This window comes from Rhyacophila brunnea, unplaced genomic scaffold (assembly GCF_057557595.1).
Source record: "Rhyacophila brunnea isolate RB1 unplaced genomic scaffold, BYU_Rbru_1.0 scaffold_22, whole genome shotgun sequence".
In the NCBI taxonomy this organism is placed as follows: Eukaryota; Metazoa; Arthropoda; class Insecta; order Trichoptera; family Rhyacophilidae; genus Rhyacophila; species Rhyacophila brunnea.
In genome coordinates, this window is record NW_028232882.1 from 23,218,619 (window position 1) to 23,245,626 (window position 27,008).

The 27,008-nt window shown below is 33.5% G+C and overlaps 1 protein-coding gene across 1 annotated transcript in view; it reads left to right on the top strand.

Annotated features, from left to right (window-relative positions):
- Positions 1 to 140: 140 nt before the first annotated feature.
- Positions 141 to 27,008, top strand: part of tty (tweety) — a 262,487-nt gene continuing 235,619 nt past the window's right edge. The window contains exon 1 of the mRNA XM_085949724.1: positions 141 to 434. The gene's annotated coding sequence lies outside the window, so the exon portion shown is untranslated. The remainder of the gene's footprint in view (positions 435 to 27,008) is intronic.

Sequence of the window (27,008 nt, forward strand, 5' to 3'; positions counted from 1 at the left end):
TTGAAAATTTATAATTTAAAAGAAATTATAAAATTCTCAACTAGTTAAAAATGTTCAAAATAGTTACCGATTATTGCCATGAGTTAAATTATTACGGAAATTTAATATTCCAATGTGGCAACTTTAGTAAAATAATTTTTAGTCAAAGACGGATAGTATCTGTGGGCGGGTGTGTTTGTGTTGCGGCATTGTGTTACATTATTATTTGTTGTTATTATATTGTGCTTCGAATTGACCAACAAATTAATAAATTGTGAATGACATCTTATGAGTTTTAACGAAGTTATGTTGAGAAGGCCTAGTGCTATATATTTGTTAGTCGATACTACGAAATAACAACAGGCTTTCGTGTATATGAGGGATGAATCATAAAGTTAAGTGAATTCTGTGTACCTCGCAGTTTGGATCGGATTTATTTGTTTCGAAATAAACAGGTAAGCGGCTTTTACAATCCCCATTTATAACGGTAAATATACGTTAATGATAGGTACTATTTCATTATCGCATGTTTTTTCAATATTATAGATTATTCGGATGTAGATGTGTGCACTAAATTTAATCTACTATCGCATGAAATGTCAAAATTGTACGAGATGAATCTGAGTATGTATTCATTGATCCATTGAACCCTGTTATAAAATACTTTGTATATTTTCAGACTACGCTCTGAATTTATATTTGTTAATCGATAGTCATTGTCATAATATTCTTTTTATATACATCTGTGATATGGTGTTTAGGTTTAGGGGTTTGTCTAAAAACTGATACCCGCTTCCCCGACCTTCCGAGTTCACCGCGGGTTCAAGAGCGCCATTGAAATTTACCCCGCCATGCGAATTCACCTGGGGTCTGTGCACACCCCCGCATCAATAATATTATCAAATCATTCATTTTGTTGTATTTTCACAAAATATTCTCCATGGAATTTAAGTATTTATTAAAAAAAAAATGGGAATGGGAATCAAAAGCGCAGCCGGCTATTAATTATTAGTGTTGATCGCCGCTTTCATTTATTTATAATTCGAATTCATTTGCCGGGCAAAATTAAATTGACAGATTTCTTAATCATGTGTTTTATAGTTGACTGATTTAATTTAATGGCATGTTATAGATATATCTGCATATAAACATACTTGAAAATGTTTTCCCGGCGAAAAACGCAAACCACCCTGAATTTTAAGCCACACCCCATCCTGGAAAATCCTTCTTCCTTAAAATATAAGTTTATTTTTATTTCCTCCTTTTTGCTATAATGGAATTTGATTTGCTTATTATGTATGACGTAAGTGATATTTAAAAATAATCTTTACCTATGTAAGTAGGTAGGTAGATATCCAAATAAACATGCTTCTTTAGGTTAATAATGACAGGTCATCTACTACCTACTGTAAAACTGTTTTTATTATTATTTAATATATTCGGAATGGACGTGAAAATTTGTTTTTTCTTTGCCTACCTATTTATTTGATTAATTCAAAAATCAATGAAAATAACAACTACTTTTTGATAACCGGTTTATTTGATGTTTATGACCAACGTGGAACAGAATCAGTGGAACTAATGAACACGCGAAAATAATAATCAAAATAACCTATATTATTATTATATTATAAGGTAGGTATATAAATATGAACGTATACAATATGTAAATTTCGCGTATTATGGTGCAACGTCAATTATTTCTGGACGACGACATATTTTCTAAATAACCTCATTACTTACTGCCTTTTTATTAATTCATCAATCCAGAATATTTTAGGGCGGTCCAGACTACTATAAAGATGGCTTAATGTGGTCAATAAATATTTGCTGTCACATATCTCGCGATATTCATCTCGGACTTTTGGCATAAAGTAGTTATGGCACCTGTATTATAATATATTATAAGGATACATGCACACTAGGTGTATTTTAGTGTCGGACGTAATTTTGCTCCCGACATAGCATAATGTGTTGTCGACACCCCGCGCATCAGCAAAAATTTAATACTGACTAGGTACTCCAATTCAATATGAAGCGCAATCGCTGTTTTTCAGTTTGTATGTTTTTTTAAGTCATATTTTTAAAATTCATCAAAATTTTTGATGCATGTTCTGCATGATTTTGTTTGATCGAACCAATTGGCCCATAATAATTGAGTCGTGAAAATGTAAAAAGCATGTACTACCTATACAAGTACTTACATACATTTAGTTGTGCTATAATATTGTGTTCTCATTGTGATGTTGAAGGGGAATCATTAACCATTCCTATTTTTATTTTCATAACCTGCTTACGTGTAAGTCGTTTTCAAATTAATCAAATAGAAGCCTGCGTGACCTCGCCGTATCACTTGAGTCTTGCATCACTCGCAGCCTGCCGCAGGAGTGAGCAAAAACGAAAAAGTGAACCCCCGCACTTTAAACTGAGGCGTAGTTCACTTACCTTCGCGCAGTAGGCTCTTTGCACAGTTGGGGAATAGTTTAACAATGAGTGCCCAAAAGAATATCAACAATGAGTATTGGGAAATTAAGTGTGATGACGGAAGATTTAAAGAACATGAAGTTATTTAATTTGTAACGACCGAGTGACCTAGTCAAATATAATACATTTGATTGAGTTGAAGAATGACAAAGGGAGAGTGTGGTAGATCACTGCCAGTTTTGATACTCCTATTTACTTAAGGTTGTACACGCCTGCTTTATTTGATTGTAAATTTGATAAGTAGCCTTTAAGGGTTGGATATATTGTAAATTCTTAAATAATATACATATTATAATTATATAAAGCTATGGCAAAGTAACCCTTTCTCATAAATAAATATAGTAGGCATGGCCACACTTATCCGGTGATAAAGTGTTCCTAGTGTGCGCGGTCTAATATTTTTTGTGTTTCGCGCTCTGTGGGAAATTTTAAGCCGGAACTCATGAACATGGAGTCTTTTTGTTTCAACTTTTCACGTCGTTCTCAATGCCCCACTATATTCAGGCCGCGGTACGAAACTGTGAATTTTGGAATTTTAGATCGTAGTGTCGGTGATAGCTATTTGCGTATTGCTTATATTTCGAATGCAGTAAGTATTGTACCTACCCAAATGATGATTATTTCATAAGTATTGAAAAAAGGTAATACAGTATCTATAACCTCGATATAACAGACAAAATATTAGATCAAATGTGAAAATTGTTAAATATATCCTGTTAATATCATACTTATATGTTTAAATCTAAGTGTCACAGCTTGTAAACAATGTTCTGCGCATGATAATCTAATAACATGTATTGACTATTCGTCAGATTACTAAGTTCAACCATAGATATTACACTAATTTTCCTAATTTTAGAGAGTTGATTATAAAAAAAACAGGAGACTTCCAAAAGTGCAAACAAAACTTTATTCTTTTTTCAAATCAGGGTTACCGAAAGCAAGCACGTCGTCATCGAACATTAACGTCACTCCACAACAGGTGTGTCTGGATATATCATCCGAAGACAAATAAACAAAATTTATGTGTTGAACATACGTAAGTTACATCATAAAAAATATTGGAGAAATCCACGACGTCGGCTAGTAATTGAAGTAATAGGTATCTACTTCGATTTAATAAAACAAAAACCGATTGCCAAAGTAGCTTGATTTAGAAGAACACTGATGAGTGGGTATTAAAAAAGCCAATAGTTAAAATTTGTCGCAATTAGTACGTCGCCTTGTAGCATAGAGGTAATGCAACGGACGGAAACTCAGGAGATACAGGGTTCGATTCCCTGCCGGGGGTGGCTTACTTTTTTCAAAAAGATTTTTTCTATTGGTTATAATATATTTTCTCAGAAAGTGTTTTCAAAATTATGTATGTTCAATAATTAGAATGGTACATTCTTAAATCTTGTGAATTATTCGTTGAATAAAAGAAATAGTTAATTATAATTTATCTGTGTTTTTATATAACTGACTTTCGGTTTTAACGGACACCCCCTCACACTCATTAGTCCGTTATATCGAGGTTCTACTGTACATTAGGTAATATAAACGAAATATACAACTGAAAAACTTTGCATTCGCAATTAAACAATAACTAGCACTACTATCGTAGATCGCCATTTGGTGCCGCGGCCTGACTATATTATGTACTATGCTCTTTTGGTACAGTGCGCAAGACACTGGCCTTTCATCCGGGAGCTCCGGGTTCGACCCGGTGAAGAAACAATACATTTATATGATTTTCTCAAAACCTGGGTATTTGTGATTGTTTCACTTCCATTGCTAAATACACTAATTACTATTAAACTACGCTACTCTCATTGGACCTCAATGCCTGTTGCAGTGTTAAAAATAATGTAGGTATATATATTATTCACTATTAATGACGGCTTTGTCCACAACCCCCATCTTGCTTCTCCCTACTACCTTTATCCATATTAATCACAATAGGTATTTGAAAAGGGCTCTCTCCTGTATCTAAAGCCCTTTATAGGTATCCCGATTCTCTTTCTTTAGCAAGAATAGATAAAGAGAGATTATCCTTTAGCAGCTTGAGTCTAGCTATTGAAAAGTGGCTGAAAAACGAAGATCTTTGTGTTGTGTTCACATTTTTACTGTTTGCACTACCTACCGGAAAATACTATCTGAACCACTGCTTTCTGAATCTCTAGAAGGCAGTGACCTGGACATAAAAGCAAAAACATAGTATATACATATCCCAATCATGGGTATTCGAACCTTTTCCTTATTGAAACCATGCAAATCAACGAGTTAATTTAATTTTAAACGAATACTTAGCTACGTATAAAAGTATGCATGCCTGATTAAATTCCGTATGTTTATGGACGAAATATACGTAGGTAGGTATCTTCTTATATTAATACACATCGATATAAACGTTATTTGTTATTATACCCCCCCAGTGGCGCACCCAGGATTTAATATTGGGGGGGCCCAAGGAGGAGAATATAAATTAGTCCCAAAGGCTCTTTTTCTTCTTCACAGCCTAATTTATCGTTTATCGGTCTTTTGTCTATTGCACTCGGTGTACCTACACCATGGTCCCCGCATCCTGAAACGGGCCCTCAGGCTAGGATATTTGGCGGGCCCCCTACCTACCGCTAAGATTAAAGGCAGTGTGAAACACTACATTAACGTTTTTCAAATTGTGTTTTAGTTTAAATTAAGGGTACTTATACACTGAATTATTGGCGATTTTCAATACATCCAGTTTAATAATGGAGCTGTCGAGTATCGATACATAATAATCAAAAAATATATTGCACAATTATTGAAAATGTTCATGGCCATGAAGTATGATAGCGCCGCAGGCGACTTTTTTTACTATTAAAGCTAATTTATGATGTGTGTTTATCTCACTTATCTGGTCAACCCGACACGCCGGGCCCCCAGGCTAGAGCCCTGTCAGCCCTCCCCAGCCATGACCTACACCACTCCAGAATTCGGGTGGATACCGAGAATTTTTTGACAGTTCCATTAGGGATTGGGTTTCTAAAAAAACCTGACATTAGTGTTTCGAAATTTTTGTATTAGAAATTAAAATCTAAGAAATTTTTCGAGAGGGTGCTGGAGAATTTCAAATCATTTTTTTGCCGTGTTTTTATTTGTCTAATCTATTGGCTTTCAATTTCAATGTTTTTGGGTGCGCCACTGTACCCCCCCATTAATAAACTTTTATTAAAATATTTCCAGTAATTGCCTCAAGGTTACCATAATATACTTACATCTATTTTCCGTTTTTTATACTGAGGTCTGATCAGTAAGATCCTGGCCTTTTTTGACAATGTCACTAAGTTCTTATTATTTCACAAAAATCTATTATTTTAATTCGCGATAATATATTATAAAATGACCGTCTATTCTATACTTATCGACCGCTAAAGTGATAAAATGATAGATATAATATGATCAAACTTAGGGTAGGTTTGTATCAAAATAATAGCACTTATTGTAACAATTACAATAAGTTGGTTGTAATTGTTACAATAATAATACTTTGATACAAATCTATCCTAAGTTTGATAATATTTATCACTTTAGCGGTCGATAAGTATAGAATAGACCCACAGCGCCGCCACCTCTGTCAAATTGTTAAGGCGATTTGAACGATTAAAAAGTCCCGGGCCTTCACTAATTCAGTGGCCATGAACACTCTTTTGGTCCTAACGTAAATCTAGCCCCCTGACTAGGATCATTCTTCCATATTTCCATATTATCACGTCTTAACAGTATGGCGACTTCTTTATCTGAAAAAAAAATATTGCAGAATACATTTAGTATATTTTTAGCCTTTGGACAGTTCTTGGAATCACGTGATCATACAGTTTTATCAGTGCATTTTCCAAGTACTTAGTTGTTATTATGTATTTTGTGATGAGAAGAGAAATATTTAACATATTTATCAAAATATTATACAGGTCTGAAAGGATTACGGACTGCTTTGGTGAACATAGGAAATTTTTGGCACCGGTTTTTGCGAACCGGCTGAAACAGGTAAGGTAAGCCGTAATGTGACCTTCACATTACTTATTTATTATTATATGAAACTGTATGCAGGTATCTTCTATCTATTCATAATACAGGCGCATTTATACATGGTTTGATATTCAATGTTTATATTATATATTAATATTAGTATTAATATAATTTATAAATTAAGTATATTGATATTTTTTCAATAAGTAGTTTAATTACTTAGTAATATCGGCTGCATTTCTGTTACTTCATCGTGTCTCTTGTATACGCAAGTGCGCTCTTTGAAGGGCCAGCATTAATATTTTATTGTTTCATACCTTGTGCGATCTTTGCTCAACGCATTACGAAGGCAACAGGTGTATTCGAGCTAAATAATGAATAGGTGATAAATAATGTGATGACACGAATATTTATTAATTATTATTAATCAAATGAGTACATAACTATAAATATAATTTATTGTATTTTCCTTACCTATCCTCATCCACTCCTTGTTGATGATGAATGCTGATGATGCAATTTCTATTGTCTTTCAAGAATGCATGATTTATTATTGCATATATTATGTACGTACATACTGCATAGTAATGGTAATGTCAAAATTTAGATGATTTATGTTGCACTGTAGTAAATAGTCTAAAGTAGTTAAGTTACTTATAAGGCAGTGGTGCTCACAATTTTTCGACCGAGGATCACTTTATCAAGCCATTCAGGAACGTTAGATTTATACTAAATCATCCAAAAATATTTTACAAATATTTAGCATCTTTTAATATTGTTTTGTTGACATATAAAATTATTACTTAATGGATGTTTTAAATATTATGATTAGAAAATTCACCGAATAATTTCGGGAGATTCCGATTGGCTGGGTGGTTCGGTAAGTTAGGACGCGGACGACTTGTGGTAAGACTTAAATAGAAGAATGTTTTAGGCCCTTTTCACATTAGACAGCGACGGTTAAAATCCGAAACGGCGCTCTATAACAGCTGTCCATTTTCACTGTATACACGGCGCCCGGACGGCCACCGATGACTCAGTAGTGTACGTGACCTAATGCACGCTTTCACATTAGACGGTTTTAAATCGTACGGTCAGCACATTACTCAACCACAAACTGAGCTTGTGACGGGAAACCCCGTGCATAAACGTATAGTGTGAAAAGAGCGTAATATACTGCAAAACAGTATATACGTAAGTATACTATTTTATCAACTAGGTACATAACATAATCTTTAAACGGTAATAACCCTCGTTGTGATTTTGGTAACATTCATAGCAGCAGCAATGGTTTAAAAACGTTGAGATACTTTTTCAATTTCTTTCTGCTGTTCATTGACGCAATTAAAACGTTAAAACATTTAATTCGTATGTAAGTACTTGCATTGAACCTACAATATGTGCATCTATGTGGAGGTCCACGTATTACTCAATGTGGGTGTTTTAAAAGCTATTGACCACCCAGGTCGGGTTTTTACTAAACCATGTCGATGAGAATGTCAAGTTGACACTTCTGTCGAACGACTAGCTCGAATTTATTGATACAAGTTTTTACCACACTGCATTCACTTTGATTGATAACTAATTAAAAAGGTGGGTATTTATTTACATAATATTAGAATCTAATATGATTTGATTATACGTAGTTAGGTTTAACAACGGCGTCTGAGGACCTTCTACATGTATTGACACGTGGTATGACCATTCAGGGGCCCTATTCGCAGTGTCAACAATATTGACCCCTCTCCCATCACATAAAAAAATTAAATAATTAAAGATAATTAAAAAAATCTTTCCGTATTTCGACGTAGAGTTGCAACTTCATAACTTTGCACTCCGGCTCTAATATAATAATGTAATATATTCTTTTACATATATTATATATTTATTTATTTATTACTACATAAGTATATTAATACAATTAAATATCATTTGATCTAATTTTATGCGAGATAGTCGAGCCGTATCAGTGTAGTAAAAATTGCAAAATAGTGAAAAGTTATAAAACGTAGACTCTACATGGTGTTGAGAAATGATAATAAATGTACACTCCAAAATTATTAATGACATGTTATTGCCCTACTCCCGTGCGTACCCAGAGGCTAGATCATGGCCCCCACATCCTGAAGCGGTCCCCCAGAATGGGATCGTTGGCGGCCCCCTACCTATCACTAACGTAAAAGGCGTGTTAAGTGTGACGCTCAATAGCTCAAAAAAATAAAGGTACCTGCCTATTCAGTGTATTTTAGTGATTGTTGTGTTTATGAATACATTGTGGAGTTATCGAGTACCGACACACAATAATCAAAAGTTGTATCGCACAACCAACTCTCAAAGTAAAATAGCGCCACAGGCGATTTTATTTACTATTCGTGCAAATTTGTGATGTATGTTTATCTCACTTATCTGGTCGACCCGTCACCCCCTGTTAGCCCCCCCCACCTTGTGGGGGCCGTGGGAAAGAGTATCGGGTAAATCTGCCCCTGTAAATTACTAAATTATCGATGTATGTTACCAATTGTGGGAGGCGATAAAGACACTAATTCACTGATTTACCATTTAGGTAGGTACTTTGTAGAATTCCATTTCACAAAATAGATCGTTTTATCAGTCGATAGCTATTTCGGTTATCATACCATTATCATGACGACAACGATAAACTATTTTTGTCTTCGTTCAAGTAGGTATTTTATTTACGAAAAATGACTGGATATAATATCTCAATAATAAGTAGGTACATAATTTTGAAATCTGTTTTAAAGTAAAGTAAGTTGTTGTTTGTTTGTTTGGTTAACCTTTTCACCTTGATAATATTTTTGGCTATGAGGTTATCATAATATATGATCAAATTAACTATTAGTTTTTATTTAATCTTTGCATCCAACTAGTTAATGCTTGTTTTTACTAATTTAACACCAAAGTTAACTCAGTATAATAGTGAAATAATGACGAGTTAAATATTATTAATGTTGATTATTAGAGTTCGCTACATTTTCCAGCGCGGTGCTCTTTATACTTGGTAATTAAGTACTATGGTTGAAATATGCTGAGTTTGTTCATTTCGAAGATGAAAGGTGCCTAATTCCTAATTTGATATATTTATCAAAAGACTTTGCATTTGGTTGCATGTACATTTGTAGAGCTGACATTTTAAGTAGGCATGTGTGCCTTGGTACGTTCTGAAATTTTAAGTAGGGAAGTATGTATGTAGATAAGTCTTTTCACCCTGCATACCTACATAATCTGAATCATGCCCCCCGCATGGGTGGGGCTGACAGGGTTCTAGCCTGGGGGCCTGCCGTGGCGGATCGACCTGCTAAATGGGATCAAAACACACCGAAAAATTTGCGCTATCCTGAAATCTTCGTTTCGAGATAATAGTGTTTAGGCACGGTTATATCTATCACATTTCGCCGTAGCACAGTTCATCCGATTATGAATTATGAGCGAGATGAGTTGTTTTGTCAGGGCCCGTCCACAAACGGGCCCAATTGGTCATGATATCAACTGAGGTCCACTCGAAGGCATTTGATAAATTTTCAGCGTCGTATGAAGGCAGGTTAACCGGTGTGATCCCGATTCCTTCGTAGAATCGCATTCAATTATTGATATTTAGTATGCTGATACAGAGAACACTTATTAATGGCGTTACCGAGACTAGCTGAGCCAATCTAACCCTGTCCTTTTCTTTAAGTACCGTGGTGCATGGTTGTTACATCAGTCCCGAGCGGCTCCGTATCGGGATAGCAGAGTGAGCACGTAAAATATTTTCTTTCAGATACGTTGTAAGCGTCGTGCAGGGTGGCCCTGTATATCCACGACTGTACATATATGACAGGTGGAGACGTGGAACCCATAACATTAGTTCACTGTGAGCTGTCATTTTTGTAAGGAAAGTGCATAAACATACCGTACCTACATAATTTATATACTTGGTGGTCATATTATGTATCAAATCGTAGCTATCAAATATTTGATATTAATGACAGCGTTATTATCAAATTAATGTTTTTATTGAATTGAATTAGGATATTGCTGTCTGAAATGCTTGACGAATACCAGGCTATTTTTTTTAAATGTCAAGCTACACTGCCATCTCTTTCCGGTAAGACAGTTCACAATGAACTGTGCTACGATGAAATATAATACGTAAAATTTACATTTGTAACTGTGATATGGATTCATATCAATATTTATTGATATGTAGGTAGGGAACTCAAATTGTTATGTGGTATCTATCTGTATATTATTTATATTGAAATGTCAACTTTTTTTAATGCCTACTTATTTATGTCATTTACGAAATAGTAATTCCAACAGAAAAAAATGTGTACGCAAAATTGCATTACCTTATCTCCAGAATCATCCTTCCAGTCCAGAGAACTTCAGTTCAACTTGTTTTTTGATACCTGAGGATATTATTATAAAGTACCTACAGTCTGCCAATTTGGAAAGCTCTACCTTGGCGGTCATTATTCACTGACGCGAAACACACCACACATTTATTTGTGACACGTGTACAGGGTGGTTGTTGAATGCGCGATGGCACTGTGTGGGTGTCTACCAGAAGAGTGGCAGGTAGGAATTCGTAACCGACTCCAGAGGCCAATACGCCTACGTTATATTGTGAAGCATTTTTATGAGATCGAAAATGAAAAGATTAATACATTTGATTGGTGGAGTTTAGAGGGCGCAGTAAGTAGCCACTCATTCCACGTCTGTGCTCTCTCGGGCGAAAAACCCTCAGAAGGACGGCGTGGAGCGGGGAGATCACTCAACCAAAATATAATGCACACTGTTACTATGGAGCATACTAGAAGCGCGATGCAGAATTATCTGTATTAATCTGATAATAAACACCATCCAGAGTTGCTAATTTAGCTCGATTTCGGCGTGTCTTGACCGTATTTTAAATGGCTTTATTCTGCCCTTTCCCGTAGATTTACTATCTGACATGAATGTAGGAGTACTGTGGGCGACATAATCTAAGTTGCCGATATTAGCCTCTTAAAGATAGACGCGTATTTAGAACTGCCACTGATAGTTCTGCATCACGCTCTAGGAGTAGTCCGGCAATATGGGATGCAAGTTTGTCACTCGCCTATCTTGTTTCATTGGTCAAATATGTATGAAATTTTCACCAATCATGTCATTATTCATGTTGGGTTTCCAGTTAAAAATGTAAAAAAATATACTGTTGATCTACTTTCCGAAATATGTAATTAAAGGCATACATTTCACTACCTCGCTACCAACTACCGCAGTGCGGGGGGCGCTTTTTTGTTTGTCGTGACAGTTGTATCAATTAACTTATATTATATTATATATATTGATGTTGAACCACATAACAAATTAATACATAGAATTCAGGTAGGCTATACTCCAATACACTACATTTTTAAGCAGGGTTTTGAATGTGTGAGTGACCTACGAAAATGAAACACATTATAGGTGTGTAATAATGTGTGTTGCAGCCTTCAAATACACGAATATTGAATGAGCGTCAGTGCATAAACGGAGAGCAGTTGTCAGAACGAACGAAAAGCTTAGAATGACGTATTATTGACACGTGTTTAAGTTTATCCCATATTCTTCCACACTCGAGATCGGTTGCCTGCTACTCCTCATCCGTTAGTTATTTCAGTTCCCATAATTCTGTGCCCCTGTGTTGAACTAATTTTTAAGGCCATTAGAACCGTTTATAGAGAATAATCGGCGAGAAACTTGAACTATATTTAGACAATCTGTGTAATGACTTTAATGTTTTTATGTACATACTTAATACATAAGTAAAGCCGATGGCGTTCTCATTATATTCGGTTCAGGTGATAATGAAAATACATATTTGTGTTATCATAAACACTAAACTTAGTACTTAATGTGTTTTAAATAAATATTTAATTGCTCTAACAAATAAGATATCCCGCTATCTTGACACAATACTAATTTGAATGTCAGGGTTCAAGTGTCAAAACGGTCTACCAACAACAATCTATTTTTGATATACTTATTTCGCTTTTAACTTTTGTTTAGTTAATAAACAACCAACTATTTTAAAACAAACATCCCTAGTACATAGCGGGACTATGGTGGAGTCCATCAAATAATTAATAACATAACATAGATTTAGTACCTGCTAGGTACCTATATATAATATGTACTTTTAAATCAATACTTGTTTCACGTGTCAATTCATTTTCACGGACGAGCAATTACTGAAGTATCTACAAGCAAACATAAATACTTGGTTTAGTATATTTGTTGATTAAATATTTTTATTCATTACTGAATGTTTCCTATACAAGATTTTAGTGACGATACATAGTGATACCAAATAACGTAATAAATGCCCTAATCCCCTTTTTTCTGATAAAACATATTTAACTCGTAATATTTTTGTATATTTCAAATAAGACTATCGGAGAAGATTAGGTAGTAGGTACATCGTTTTCCAATACAACACAACAAATAAATACATATATGAATATTGGCATAGCGGGGAAAATACCGCTATTCCCACCCCATGCGGATTGAAGAGAAAGATAATGTCCAGTCCGTAGTCGCCAAGGAACCCTTGATTTGCCGCCAGGGCGCGTCCCAAACCTACTACCGCCTACACACCACATTTCAGCTACGGGGTGTAGGACGATTCGGCGCCGGGACAACTGGGCGCCACGAAATCGAATGAAATTCGAAAATAAATATCCGTTCGTGAATTTTAGCTATTTTTTAAAAATATATATTTAATATTATTACTTACTTATTTATATTTAAATTAAGTATTATATTATTATTATCTTGGTGAGAATTTAAATATGCACATGTAAATAATGATTTAATTGTGCATATTATGTTTAAGTTCCAACGAGAAGAGAGATATTTTGTTTTTATATAAAGCCTCGGGCATGATAATTCTCAATCCGCAATAAAAAAACATTATGTTAAGAACAAAATAAATTAAAACTACTAAGTAAGTAGTATATAGAAACTGATTAAAATTCCTCGCCTACATTCTGTATAAAATCGTAACGAACGTCTATTTATTTCATTCGACAGTGCTGCGCTCAATTGTCCTGGCGCCCAGTTGTCCCATTCCCTCAGCCAAGTGCCTGCCGATAGTTTAAGAATAATTCGTATGCAACTAAAGTGAAGTAAATGCTTAGTAGTGTTTTATCCTTAATGACAATCTTCCCGTGACATCTTGACAATTATTCGATAAACATTCACTTTGTTTTTGTTACTTCCATAAACGTTTATGCCTTATTATTATCTTGTGTGAAAAGGAAAATATACTAGAAGATATACTAGGAAAATATAATATATCCCCGAATCTGGTTTTAATTAAAATCAAAACAAATCTCCTGACATGCTCTCCTATGTATACTTTTTAAAAAACCTATATGATTTTTTCGAATATGTTTGCTTTTGAGGTTTGTCAAAATTGTATAGACACTTATCTTCAAAGTATATTCACTTGAAATACATATTACGTATATTATATAGTATGATCCTTCTGCGCCACCGTGTAGTTTCGTATAATACAGACTATCTGCGAGCAAATTCGAATCTGGTTTTGATGAAAACATTTGTGGCATTGTGAGAAAGGTCGATAAGCTTCAATGTGAATATTTTTTTATGTACGAGGGTGGGTCAATAATTCCTTAGAAAAAAGCATTAAAACAGTTTTTATTTTTGTATTTTTTTTTTATTTCTCAACATAATCTCCTTGGAGCTCAATACACTTGGTTAGACGTTTCTCAATTTTTTTTAAACCGTCAGAAAAATAAGTTTTCGGAAGGTACTCAAAATAAGCATTTGTCCGATCGATGACTTCTTCATTTGAAAAAAAACGTTGTCCACTTAGCCATTTTTTTAAGTTTGGGAAAAGGAAAAAGTCACTGAGGGCTAAATCTGGCGAATACGGTGGGTGGTCGACCAATTCGAACTTCAATTCTTCAATTTTAGCCATTGATCGTAAACATGTGTGAACACGGGCATTGTCCTGATGAAAGAGGATTTTTTCCTGTTTAAATGAGGCCGTTTTTCTTCAATTTCGTTTTTTAGCTGGTCCAATAAAGATGCATAATAATCCTCTGTTATTGTTTTTCCTTTTTCCAAATAATAGTCAACGAAAATAATTCCACGTGCATCCCAAAATACAGTAGCCATAACCTTACCAGCTGATTTTACGGTTTTCGCCTTCTTTGGACATGGTTCGCCTTTCGCAATCCACTGCTTTGACTGTTCTTTCGTCTCGGGAGTATAGTGGTGTATCCATGTTTCATCTACAGTCACAAAGCGACGAAAAAATCATCCGGATTGCGTTGCATGAGCGACAGCAGGGCTTTAGAGGCCACCACCCTATTGCGTTTATTGTCGACTGTGAGCAAACGCGGCACCCATCTTGCAGAAACTTTTTTCATGCCCAATTTGTCATGTAAAATAGAAATGACGCTACCTTTTGAGATCCCTGTAACCTCAATTATCTCACTCAACTTTAATCTTCGGTCACTTAACACCATATCGTGGATTTTATTGATCATTTCTGGTGTAGTCACCTCTACAGGACGTCCTGAGCGTGGTTCATCCTTTGTTGATGTACGACCACGTTTAAATTCATTTAACCAGTTATAAATAGTTGCAAGTGAAGGAGCAGATATGCCGTGAACTAAATCCAACTCATTTTTTATTTCCTTTGCTGTTAACCCTTTTATATTAAAATGTTTAATAACAGCTCTAAACTCAATTTTCCATTTTTCCATTTTCCACAAGCAAATTTTTTTTTTAAATGTACGAGAAACACACAACAACTCGACCAATCTGATTGAAACTTCGCAGCATACTGAATCGGTAGTGCCGCTGCATGAAAACAAACCGCTTACAGTACTAGTCGCGCCACCTGTCGGCTTTTCTAAGGACTTATTGACCCACCCTCGTACATACCTACCTTCTCATATCGTAGCATCCAGTCTCATTACCTACCTAGTAAATTTTAAACTTTAAATTAAACCTACGTAAGTAGGTACAGTCAGGGCGCCGCATTTGTGCGAAAGAAAATAATTATGTCCATTATTGTTTTAACATTTTCGGAATTAAACAGCTGATCTATGAAACGAAATTACAAAATATAATTTAGGGTTGGGGAGATTCTTATGAAATGAAAACGGTAGCCCCCTTTTTATTACAACGTTTTTCTTAGCTCGTATTCTTATTTGTCCGATGGTTGTTTGTCCGGTACAAATCTTGCAATCGATTTTTAACTAACTTCCCGACTAGCTAGACATTTGAAACTTTTAGCCATTTTTAAGTAGAATTGATTTCATTTTCAGTTAATTATGTTTTGTATGAAAAGTTATTTCGGAAGAAATCCGTAAAAAGTAAAACTATTATTGCTTGCTAAGTGGGTCCTAGCAACTAAATTATTAATATTAATATATACGTGCGTTACTATGGAAATCAATATGACATTTCAGTATTATTTCTATCAAGTACAAATTTTGATCGTTTAAGCTAGTCAAGTCAAGTTTATATGATTCAACAGAAAATTTAAAAACGTTGTATATAAAAAGTTCTTTTTATCTTGTAATTATTACATTTATATTCGTATATTTTGTATAATAAGTACTTTCTAACGAAGCGACCGTATCGTCTGCTTCATGGAAAACAATCACTGCTTTTAAAAGTTGTTAGGATCATATTTGTTCCTTCACTTTCCGCCTCTTTGTAGTGCATGGCCTGCCTAACCCCTCCGGGACTCACGGTTTGTATAACGAAACGCGCTATCGGAATCGCCACCCTATGATGCCCCTAATTTCGTTGTTCATATATGTACTAAGTTTTTAATTACATTAATTTTATTCACATTTAAAAAGAGCTGATAGACAGACATACTTAGTTTTAAAAACGTAACATCGCAAACACCTAAATATTTCACGTACAAAACATATACTTTAGTAAGTATATAATTATATTAAAATTTAAATCAATAGGTACATTAATTATTGATTACTATTTTCCCATTGGGCACTAATTTTACATAAGTATTTCAAATTGAACCTTGGTTTCAGGGCCAGTGAGAATTTATTTTAATAATGATTGAAACTTCTTTTATTATTTGTTTTAAAAAAGTGATGACTAAATGATTATGTAAGTATGTATCGAATAAGTAACCAACATATTCAAAATATTTCATTGATAACGTCGTATATATTATATTATGTAAAATGGCGCTAGTATCACTTTGAAATCATCTTTAGTGAAATCAATTTGATGGTGACCTGTTTAACTGGTTTGTTTTTGAAGTAAGATGATAATATTTAGATTTAGATGATCAAGGTAAAATTCCATGAGTGTAAAATAATAAGGACGTACCTTCTGTTACCAAATAACGCATTAAATGCCAAAACCACCTGTCAATAATTCTGTAATCGACAGAATTGGGAAGAAAAATGTATCTAACTCGTGTGTTGTTAGTATAGTTGTAACTTTTACATAAACTAAACAAATTAAGAAAGTGATATAGAAAAAGTGAAAAAATATTTCTACATAAAACTCGGCGCTTTGTGCCTCGCGGGGGAGGGGCTTCGACCCCTGGGCCTCTCAGACGATGGTTACTTAAGAGGCTTAAGACGATACTTCAGTGAAACGGCAAATAATTTTCAACTATAGGCGCGACGAAATTTTTGACTCACTGGCAATCGGAGAGCGAACGTCGAGGTGTGAATACGTCAATTTGTTTCGTGATGGCGACGGGGGTATTTATTCTTAAATCGTGTAAAGATGACTAAAAACGTTACCCATTTATTTGAAAAAGAAAACATGTCAATGAATATATTATTATTGTTACTAATAGAACAATAAACAGAACATTAAATGGATGCATGTTGGATTTATATGACAAATTATATTTCGTTCGGCATTCGTCATTTACACCCGCAACCCGCAATCCGCGCATCGCCTAGCCACGATATTTTTAGACCATGCCTCAACTGAGGTATAGCCTTAAACCCTGACGGCTAAAATTATTAAACATGGAACATGCTTTGCCTACTGATTCTCTGAATGCCGGTTGTCCAAATTCGAAAGAAAATTTATTTGTCAAAGTAACCGAATCCAAAGGATTCAAACAATTTTACTTTTTCTGAAAATTATGTATGTAATTACAATAATAAAACTAAGTAATAGGGTTTCCATGGAAATAAGCCGAACCGAATGGTTTATGACGGTCTCACCTTACGCCGAAACCGTTTATTGCCGTAATAAAACTTGTCGAGTGTTCACCCACTTAGCTTCGGATTTGTATATACGCTCGCCGCCGTGTTCCATTATGCTCTATGCAAATAATGGTGTTTGTACATGCGCGCCTATTTGAAACAAGTATTCCTTATATTAAAACAGAAAAATATTTTTTCTCTATGGTCTCTTCACAGCGGAAATCAAAAAGAAATTTACTCTTTAATAATTTAATTACAATTGATCATTGTTTTCTACCATTCTATAGGAATTCAAATAAAATTTCATTTGACTATTTGCAATAATCGGGTAGGGTGAGCTTGTTCCTTGATACTAAGGTTTTTAGGGTTTTTTAATAGAAACAATGTTACTTTTTGGTTCTTCTTTGATTGAGATTGTTATCTTGATGTTAAAGCGTCAATTACATTGAGCTACTTTACGAGCTGTTGGCGAATTTAATAGCGGGCGATTCAGCTACTGCGATTATGATGATGACACACAAAACTTTCCATTCGCTGAGAAACCACAAGCCAGCGACTATTTCGACAGAACGTAGTTCGTTTTTTTACCGGGAGGTTGCTACTGCGCTCTACTGCGCAGACGCAGTAGTCCCACACGCCGGCGTTTAGCGTGTAAAGTTGACCGGCTTTCAACTTTTCTCGGTAGAGTGTTTACAATATGCTTGTTAGCTTGTTCGATGATTACACTGGGCGACTTTACAGGGAGATTGTAAATTCGCCAATAAACAGCTCGTAAAGTAGCTCAATGTAATTGACGCTTTAGGAAATATGTCATTGACACAGCTAAGAACAAAGTTTCGAATAGGTTTAGCAAAAGAGTTATGAAAATAGTATATTTATCATACTCAGTGAAATGAGGTTACCCATAGTAGTATGGTCCCTATGGCCACAACTGCCTGACGGGGGATTTGTATGGGGTTTAACAAAAAAGTAAACAAAATAATACCTACTAAAAACATCGAAACTATAGTGATGGTAATTTATTCTCATAAGAACAATCGATGAAAAATATATTTAATTTTTATGATTTTCATGAAATACTTGCTATTTTTGTTTTTTTTCCAGCATGTACCTACACACAATTGTGATTCCTATTTATACAAGCAATAATATTTTCGACCACTATATTATATGAATTATTTTTTGATAAATTTTCTCCCATCACAGAAAAATTATAAATAAAAATATTTAAGTAGATTTTAAAACAACGTATTTTTATATTATGATTTTATTGATAAGCTTAACAATTATTAACTTTGTTGGATTCGGTTCGATTAAAAACTAGTCCAGTGGGTCTATTCTATACTTATCGAACACTAAATTGATAAATAGTATCAAACTTAGGGTAGGTTTGTATCAAAATATTAGCACTTATTGTAACAATTACACGAAGCTGGTTTTTATTGTTACAATAAGTGCGATATTTTAACAGCAGCAAGATAGGTGCTGTTATAATATAGCACTTATTGCAACAATAAAAACCAACTTCGTGTAATTGTTACAATAAGTGCTAATATTTTGATACAAACCTACCCTAAGTTTGATAATATTTATCACTTTATCACTTTAGCGGTCGATAAGCATAGAATAGACCCACAGGTGTTGTTGTATATATAATATGAGAGATACAGTTACTTTTGTGATTTGTCACACACAGTATACATGGAAGTCGTGGTGCCAGGCCCGGAATACAGAATACACTTGATTGATGTAATGCAATATTATCATCTCCAAAATAAACCGCGTCTCTCACAGTGGGGATTCGTCGGCCTAATATGATAGACGCAGTTGATTTCGTAATTCGTCTACCTGAGACGATAGTATACACTAAAAGACATGGTGGCAGGACAGAAGTGGTCGTGAATCTCACTCTTTGCCTTTTAATTTGATGATAGTATATTATCGTCTCTAAAATAAACCGTGTCTCTTACATTATGTATATACAAAACGTTCCTATCACCCGGTCTAGGGATTCCAATCCCGGGATCCCGAGCTATTTTCGATACCTATGAATCCCGGGATTGATAAACATAATCCCGGGATTTCGGGATTGATTTTTTTATCAATTTTTATGGAAAATAAAATAAAAGCGAAAATCTAACAGAAAAAATACTTTTAATAAAAAATAACTACATTTGAAATAAATTGAGTTTGAATGAAGTTTGATTTATACCCATGTGTAGGTAGCCGATTCATTTTATTTTTTCACATAGATTATTAAAAATGAGAAAGATTGGAAAAAAACAATGCTTCGCACTTTTAACAAAGTAATTCCACCATGATATCATACGTTTTACGGCAGTTTCATATTTGGCTGACTAATTAGATTTATGAAGCGGAAAGGCCATAAGTACGCCATGATTATTTGCTTTACTATTTTAAATCTCGCTAATCCATTCATTATGTCTTTACTATCAGAAACAGCTATCTCATATGAAATTCACATTATTATTTATAATTCAATATTATTTACTCCATTAAAGTTGTGTATTTCCAAGACTGGACATATGCAATATTAACAATAAATGTCTTAAATAGAATAAATTATACTAGATTTATTTTTGATCGATTTTATCAATGTTATTTGTAAATATAAAATTTTTATATAAACAATGGAACAAAATGCCAATCCCGGGTCCAGTCCCGGGATCCCGGGATTGTCAAATTGTAATCCCGAAATCCCGGCATCAGAATTTTGGCTCGGGATTGGATTCCCTAACCCGGTCTAACATACCATGAATCAGGCATTCGTTTAATGTTATTCAACGAGTAATCGATAAAAAAATATATACAAGAGAATTATCCCACCGTAATCAAATAACGTTTATGTGTGTACATTGTGTTTGGGAAGCATAGTAGAACAACAAACAGTTGGCTGACAGCACATGTTGTAAACAGCTTTTCTCGTTGCGATTTAACAGGATAAGAGTCTCGTCGGTTTCTTATTTTATTTGATGTAATGTGGCCATGTAAAATGTCTTGCTACTAAGTTATACGTATGTATAATATGCCTATATATTTCATCCTCATATATTTATCTTTAACATATAATTTACTGCCTCTCTCCCACGTAGAAGTGAGTAGACACTCGAATATTTTACCGAATTTCGATGTTTCTGAAAGATATTCGACGTTTTATCAGTAGTTATCTTCCCACTATGGATTCACATACTTCACACAAGCCGTATCTCGCAGCATATAAATATGCGCGTGTCATGCAATCAAACAACCATTTTAATTTAGTGTCAGGAAATTTGTTGGCCGTATCAAAGTTCACCGTGAGCTGTTGTATCGGAAACAGATGGCCGTATAGTATTGATGTGAAATTAATGTCTAAATAAAACACTTGAAAAAACGTAATAAAAACCACTGGAATATAAAAGAAAGACAGAATAAAATATGTACCTAGGTAATATTTAAAATTCTGGTATGTGCTTGGTAAGTATCAAGTAGTACCTATTAAATATCTGATAATAATGACAGCGTTATTATGAAATAGAGTCTATTGATGTTTTTATCGAATCTAATAAAATTGGAACGTTACTGTCGGCATTGTTCCACGAACAACGCGTTATTTTTTTTATCTCAATGCTATACATACGGCCATCTTTTTTTCCGGTAATGACAGCTCGCGGTGAACTGTGTCACGTCGAAATGTAATACGTACATGTGACCTTTAAATTTTGCATATCGTGGAGCAGTTTGATGCGATATAATATTTTTCCAATAATTGTCTCTCCTTCGGGTTCTGCGTCTCTATTTCGATTTGATGTTTTTATCGAACTGCATTACATCGAATACCTACCTTTGTTTGTGTCAATATCTAAGTGTTTCGTATTATATCCTAACAGCGCGTTACGTCCGGCATGCACCTTTATACACCACACTGTGTAAACCTCAGACCAATAATGATACAAGTAAACTTAGTAAACAATGGATTTAAAAAAAATGTTTATATTGTTGAGATCTTCCTAAGTTGGTTAAACCCTGAATTGTAAGTAGGTACATGTTGGCCATGCTGACTTAGTGATGCGGGGACGTTCTTTTTATCTTGATTAACAAATAATTATTTCAGAGTGACTGTCTCTGAAGCCGTGGGGACTGTTTCCATCACCGCGTTTGTCAAAATTCACACATTATATTATGATTGTAGACACCGGATATCTGGAGTCCTTTTTTTTTTGGGACGGACTCGAATATTACAACATTTTTTAATTAAAAAATGCGTTAATAATTTATGGAACCTATGTTTTTCAGAAAAATAAGTTGTACGATGTAGTAGGTACAATGAAATATGAAATAAATGATATTGATAATATGTGCAAGAGACTTTATCGATACTTAATTATATAGAAACGCTGCTATTAGTAGGTAGATATACTATACTATTTAGAGAAATTAATGAAGCGCTTTCGTATAGAGTGGAAAAATTAGTTGTTAATAGTAATATCTATAATATTTAATAATATTCCACTTTTTATATACATACCTATTATTGTAATCAAAGTTTAAAATTTCTACTAAACTACTTTTATTTTCACTATCAAATAACAAATCACACTTGCTCCCATAATGAGAAGGACCTGACAGCTAGTGTATTATTAAAATCGTACCAAATCTGAATGATTTCGTATATTATGTTGATACTACGAAAATATATAATATGAAAACATATTATTATATTATATGGATTTATGGATGGGTAAAATGGGGAATATCGGACCTATGTGGTTAATGAAACCCTTTAGAAAAAGTTTCGTACGAAAGATACTTCAAATCGTACTTTTGTGTTTCAAGCAAGTGGTTGGACATATTGAGATATTCAATTTTAATATATAGGTACTGATGTTGTAATGTTTTTTTTGACATTTTATAGGCCATTTTCAAAAAATTTATATTCATCATGCAAAATATGTAAGTACATGCGTTTTCTGTTATTTTCTACTCCCTAATACTATAAATTATATATCATAGTATTATTTCAATGAAATATATAAACCCGATATAATTATTTATTTCGGAAGTTATCAAAATGATACAATCATAATTAGTCGACATTGATACATTGTGTATATATAGTACCTAATACCATTGATAATAAATTATTTTATCAAGAAAATATTAGATATAAATAGGTATAACACAGTTGCAGTGCCTACCATTTGCCTTAACAAGTTGACCTTGGTTCTATAGTTCATTGATTTATCCAATCTGGGAGTTCACACATGAAACTATAATTTGATGTTATAGTAATATGGTAGAAAAAACAAAAAAAACTTAAGGGGGGACATGCTCGTCGAAGGTCAAAATTGAGTTTTTATTGTATATTCAAACCATGATCCTGGACACTCCTTAAACGTTGTAGATGATCTATTTATATAATTTTGAAGCCTTATTATCCTTTATAGTTATTTTAAACATTTGATGACTGCATGAAGTATTTTTGTTACATAAAATAGTATTCTTTTAAACCTCTCGCTCTAATGTTTTAGAATATAGTCATATTTCGGTACATAACTGTGCAGTGGTGTTAAGATTTTTTACATTTATTAATTTTTAAACGCATTTATAAAACCATTAGCATAATTTATTACGAGATAATTTTTGTAAAATATTCACGATAAAAAATTATATTGATAATCTCTGTGATCCCAAATTTGACAAGAATTAGGCATTTTATTATTCAAAAAATCGGCAAGATTAACACATTTCAAGACGATTCTAAAGATACTCATTATAAGCTATGTCTTTGACCATTCAAGTGTGATAAACATCTTATGAATAATGATTGCTTTATAATAATTATTGACCTAAGAATAAGGTAGTGTTTTTTTGAAATACGCCATTACTTTTGTCATTCCCTAGTGGTTAAGCTACAACATACGGCCGTAGCCATAAATTGACAAACTATAATTGAAGTAGGGAGTAAAATGATATTGACGCGCGTGTTTGAACATGTACCGTTTAAAAAAAAATAAAAAAAAATTAGGTTAGGTACATGTTCAAACACGCGCGTTAACATAATTTTACTCCCTACTTTAATTATAGTTTGTCATTTTATGGCTACGGCCGTATGTTGTAGCTTAACCACTAGGGAATGACAAAAGAAATGGCGTATTTCAAAAAAACACTACCTTCTTCTTAGGTCAATAATTATTATAAAGCAATCATTATTCATAAGATGTTTATCACACTTGAATGGTCAAAAACATAGCTTATAATAAGTATCTTTAGAATCATCTTCAAATGTGTTAATCTTGCCGATTTTTTGAATAATAAAATGCCTAATTCTTGTCAAATTTGGGATCACAGAGATTATCAAAATAATTTTTATCGTGAATATTTTACAAAAATTATCTCGTAATAAATTATACTAATGGTTTTATAAATGCGTTTAAAAATTAATAAATGTAAAAAATCTTAACACCACTGCACAGTTCTGTACCGAAATATGACTATATTCTAAAACATTAGAGCGAGAGGTTTAAAAGAATACTATTTTATGTAACAAAAATACTTCATGCAGTCATCAAATGTTTAAAATAACTATAAAGGATAATAAGGCTTCAAAATTATATAAATAGATTATCTACAACGTTTAAGGAGTGTCCAGGATCATGGTTTGAAAATACAATAAAAACTCAATTTTGACCTTCGACGAGCATGTCCCCCCTTAACCTGCGCGTTTGTTAACTGATCTACGTATTTTCTTAAAATCCGAGATCACTTCAGTTTTAACGATTATGGATTATAGCTTAAAATTGTTTATTTGTTTTTATTTAGTGAGTAGGTATATTTTGTGATATTTCACATTAGCTGGTTCCATTGTTTACGGGAAATGACGATTTAACGGGCTTACCTATTGAATGTATTAATAGTATGTAATATATTCATTACGGATTTTTCACAAACACTTCAGATAATCAAAATTTGTTTTTTACTTGATCCTTTACTAATAGGTAAGAAGGTTTTAACAATCTTTTATTATGTCAATGTGCATTTACGATCGGTGAGTGCGCATAGTGCACGAAGAAGCCAGAAGGCCATAAGCCAGAAGGCATAAGCCGGGTCGTAAATAATGACTAATAGAATACCTAGTACAAAACATAAATCAATTAGAATTTATTGATTAATATTTTTGCCACTCGTACCCGTTAGATATAGGGACCATTATACCACTTTCCTCTAGAAGGTGTATAAGGTACTTTGTACATTTTGCATTTTTGTTTATTGTTATTAAATCTTAGTTGATATTATTCTTTTGACTTATTAACTTAAAAATAACAACAATGGATGAAATATAATATTCCTAAATATTATAATATGTCACATATATAATATTGTGTAAGTATATAATATATAATTATCAAGCCTCGATAGCGAAGGCTGCGTGACTAGCAAATGCACTTACGACCTATGTAAACCTGCCGCTTTGTAATTTTATTCTTGTAAATCCACGGTATTATAGATGGTTGCACTATTATATCTAAAATGTAAACATAAATTTATATGCAATATTGGTATATACTACAGCTGATGATGATACATACTATCGTATGGAAAATAATTCATTTTTAAGTTGTGGGTTTCTTGTACGTATCATGCGACAAAAGCAATAAAATCGTCTTCAAGTTTTTGTCATTGGTCGGGAACCTTTTTTGATACATACACCTACGGCAGGTGAATTTTAAACACAGCAAATTTTTCACAGTTTTGAAGTTACGCTATTTCTTAATGTATATAAACCAGTCATTTAATAAATAAGGACAAATATCACCAACAAGTTAGTTCAAGTAAACAATCGACTCCCACGTCCTCTATACTTAATTGACTTTTTATGCAATAATATGTACCTACCTATATTTTGTACTGTTATTCAATTGAAAATGTCCATTAGGATAAAATCGGTTGAATATCAACATTATGGAATAAATGTGGAAAAAGTACGAAAGTACATATTATAAAGTGTTTTAATGAAATATGTATCTAGGTACCAGTCGTTTTATGTGATGAATAGTTCTTTACACTTTATAATATGTAAGTATTTAAATCAAATACATAATATAATCATATATCAGATAATTTCTTTTTAATAACAACATTTAAATATAATGCTAATTATGTCGAATGGCCACCTAATCGGCGCGCCTTTAGCGTACAATGTATTAAATGGGACGGCGGGACTTTTTTTAATGTTACACACCTACAAACTTACCTGTAGAATGGCCAAAAATGGAACTACGAATTACCATAGGACGCCATTTTGAAAATTTCATTCGAATGTCAGATTTTGTCCAGTTACTAGTCTTGATTGGGTAGTTTTCGACAATGGCTCCATTTTTTTTGTAGTACTTATTCCACTTTTAATCAATAAATTAGGACCGGTTTCATCCGCCTCAGAGGGACATTTTCAACTGAATCTTCCCTTGTTCGGTTGAAAATGTCCCTCTGATGCGAACGAAACCGGTCCTAATTTATTGATTAAAAGTGGAATAAGTACTACAAAAAAATGCGTTTTTTTAATTAAACAACAATAAATATTAACGTAATACAATCACTAAGTGAAAATCTGAAGTATTACATGGGACGGCGGGACTTTTTTTTAACGTTACACACCTACAAACTTACCTGTAGAATGGCCAAAAATGGAACTACGAACTACCATAGGACGCCATTTTGAAAATTTCATTCGAATGTCAGATTTTGTCCAGTTACGAGTCTTGATTGGGTAGTTTTCGACAATGGCTCCATTTTTTTTGTAGTACTTATTCCACTTTTAATCTATAAATTAGGACCGGTTTCGTCCGCCTCAGAGGGACATTTTCAACTGAATCTTCCCTTGTTCAGTTGAAAATGTCCCTCTGATGCGAACGAAACTGGTCCTAATTTATTGATTAAAAGTGGAATAAGTACTACAAAAAAATGCGTTTTATTAAATTAAACAACAATAAATATTAACGTAATACAATGACTAAGTGAAAATCTGAAGCAATATTATATTGCAAAACCTTTAGAAGAATGCAATTACGGCTTACGCAATACATAATATTATAATAGTAGGTTCAAACGAATATTTTCAGGGATGTCTCGCATCTTCAGATGTACGCCACTGGTATTTTGAAGATGAAATTTCTTACGATCGATTTGATGAAATTCTTCAATGTCAATAGTTTATAATCAAATAGACCAGTTTGGGCAGAGCATCCTCAAAATACTTAAATATCTAAAGAAATAAACAAGTAGGTATGTGACTTTTTTATCGATATGTAGGTACGGTATTGTTGCTTGTAATACTAATAGGTA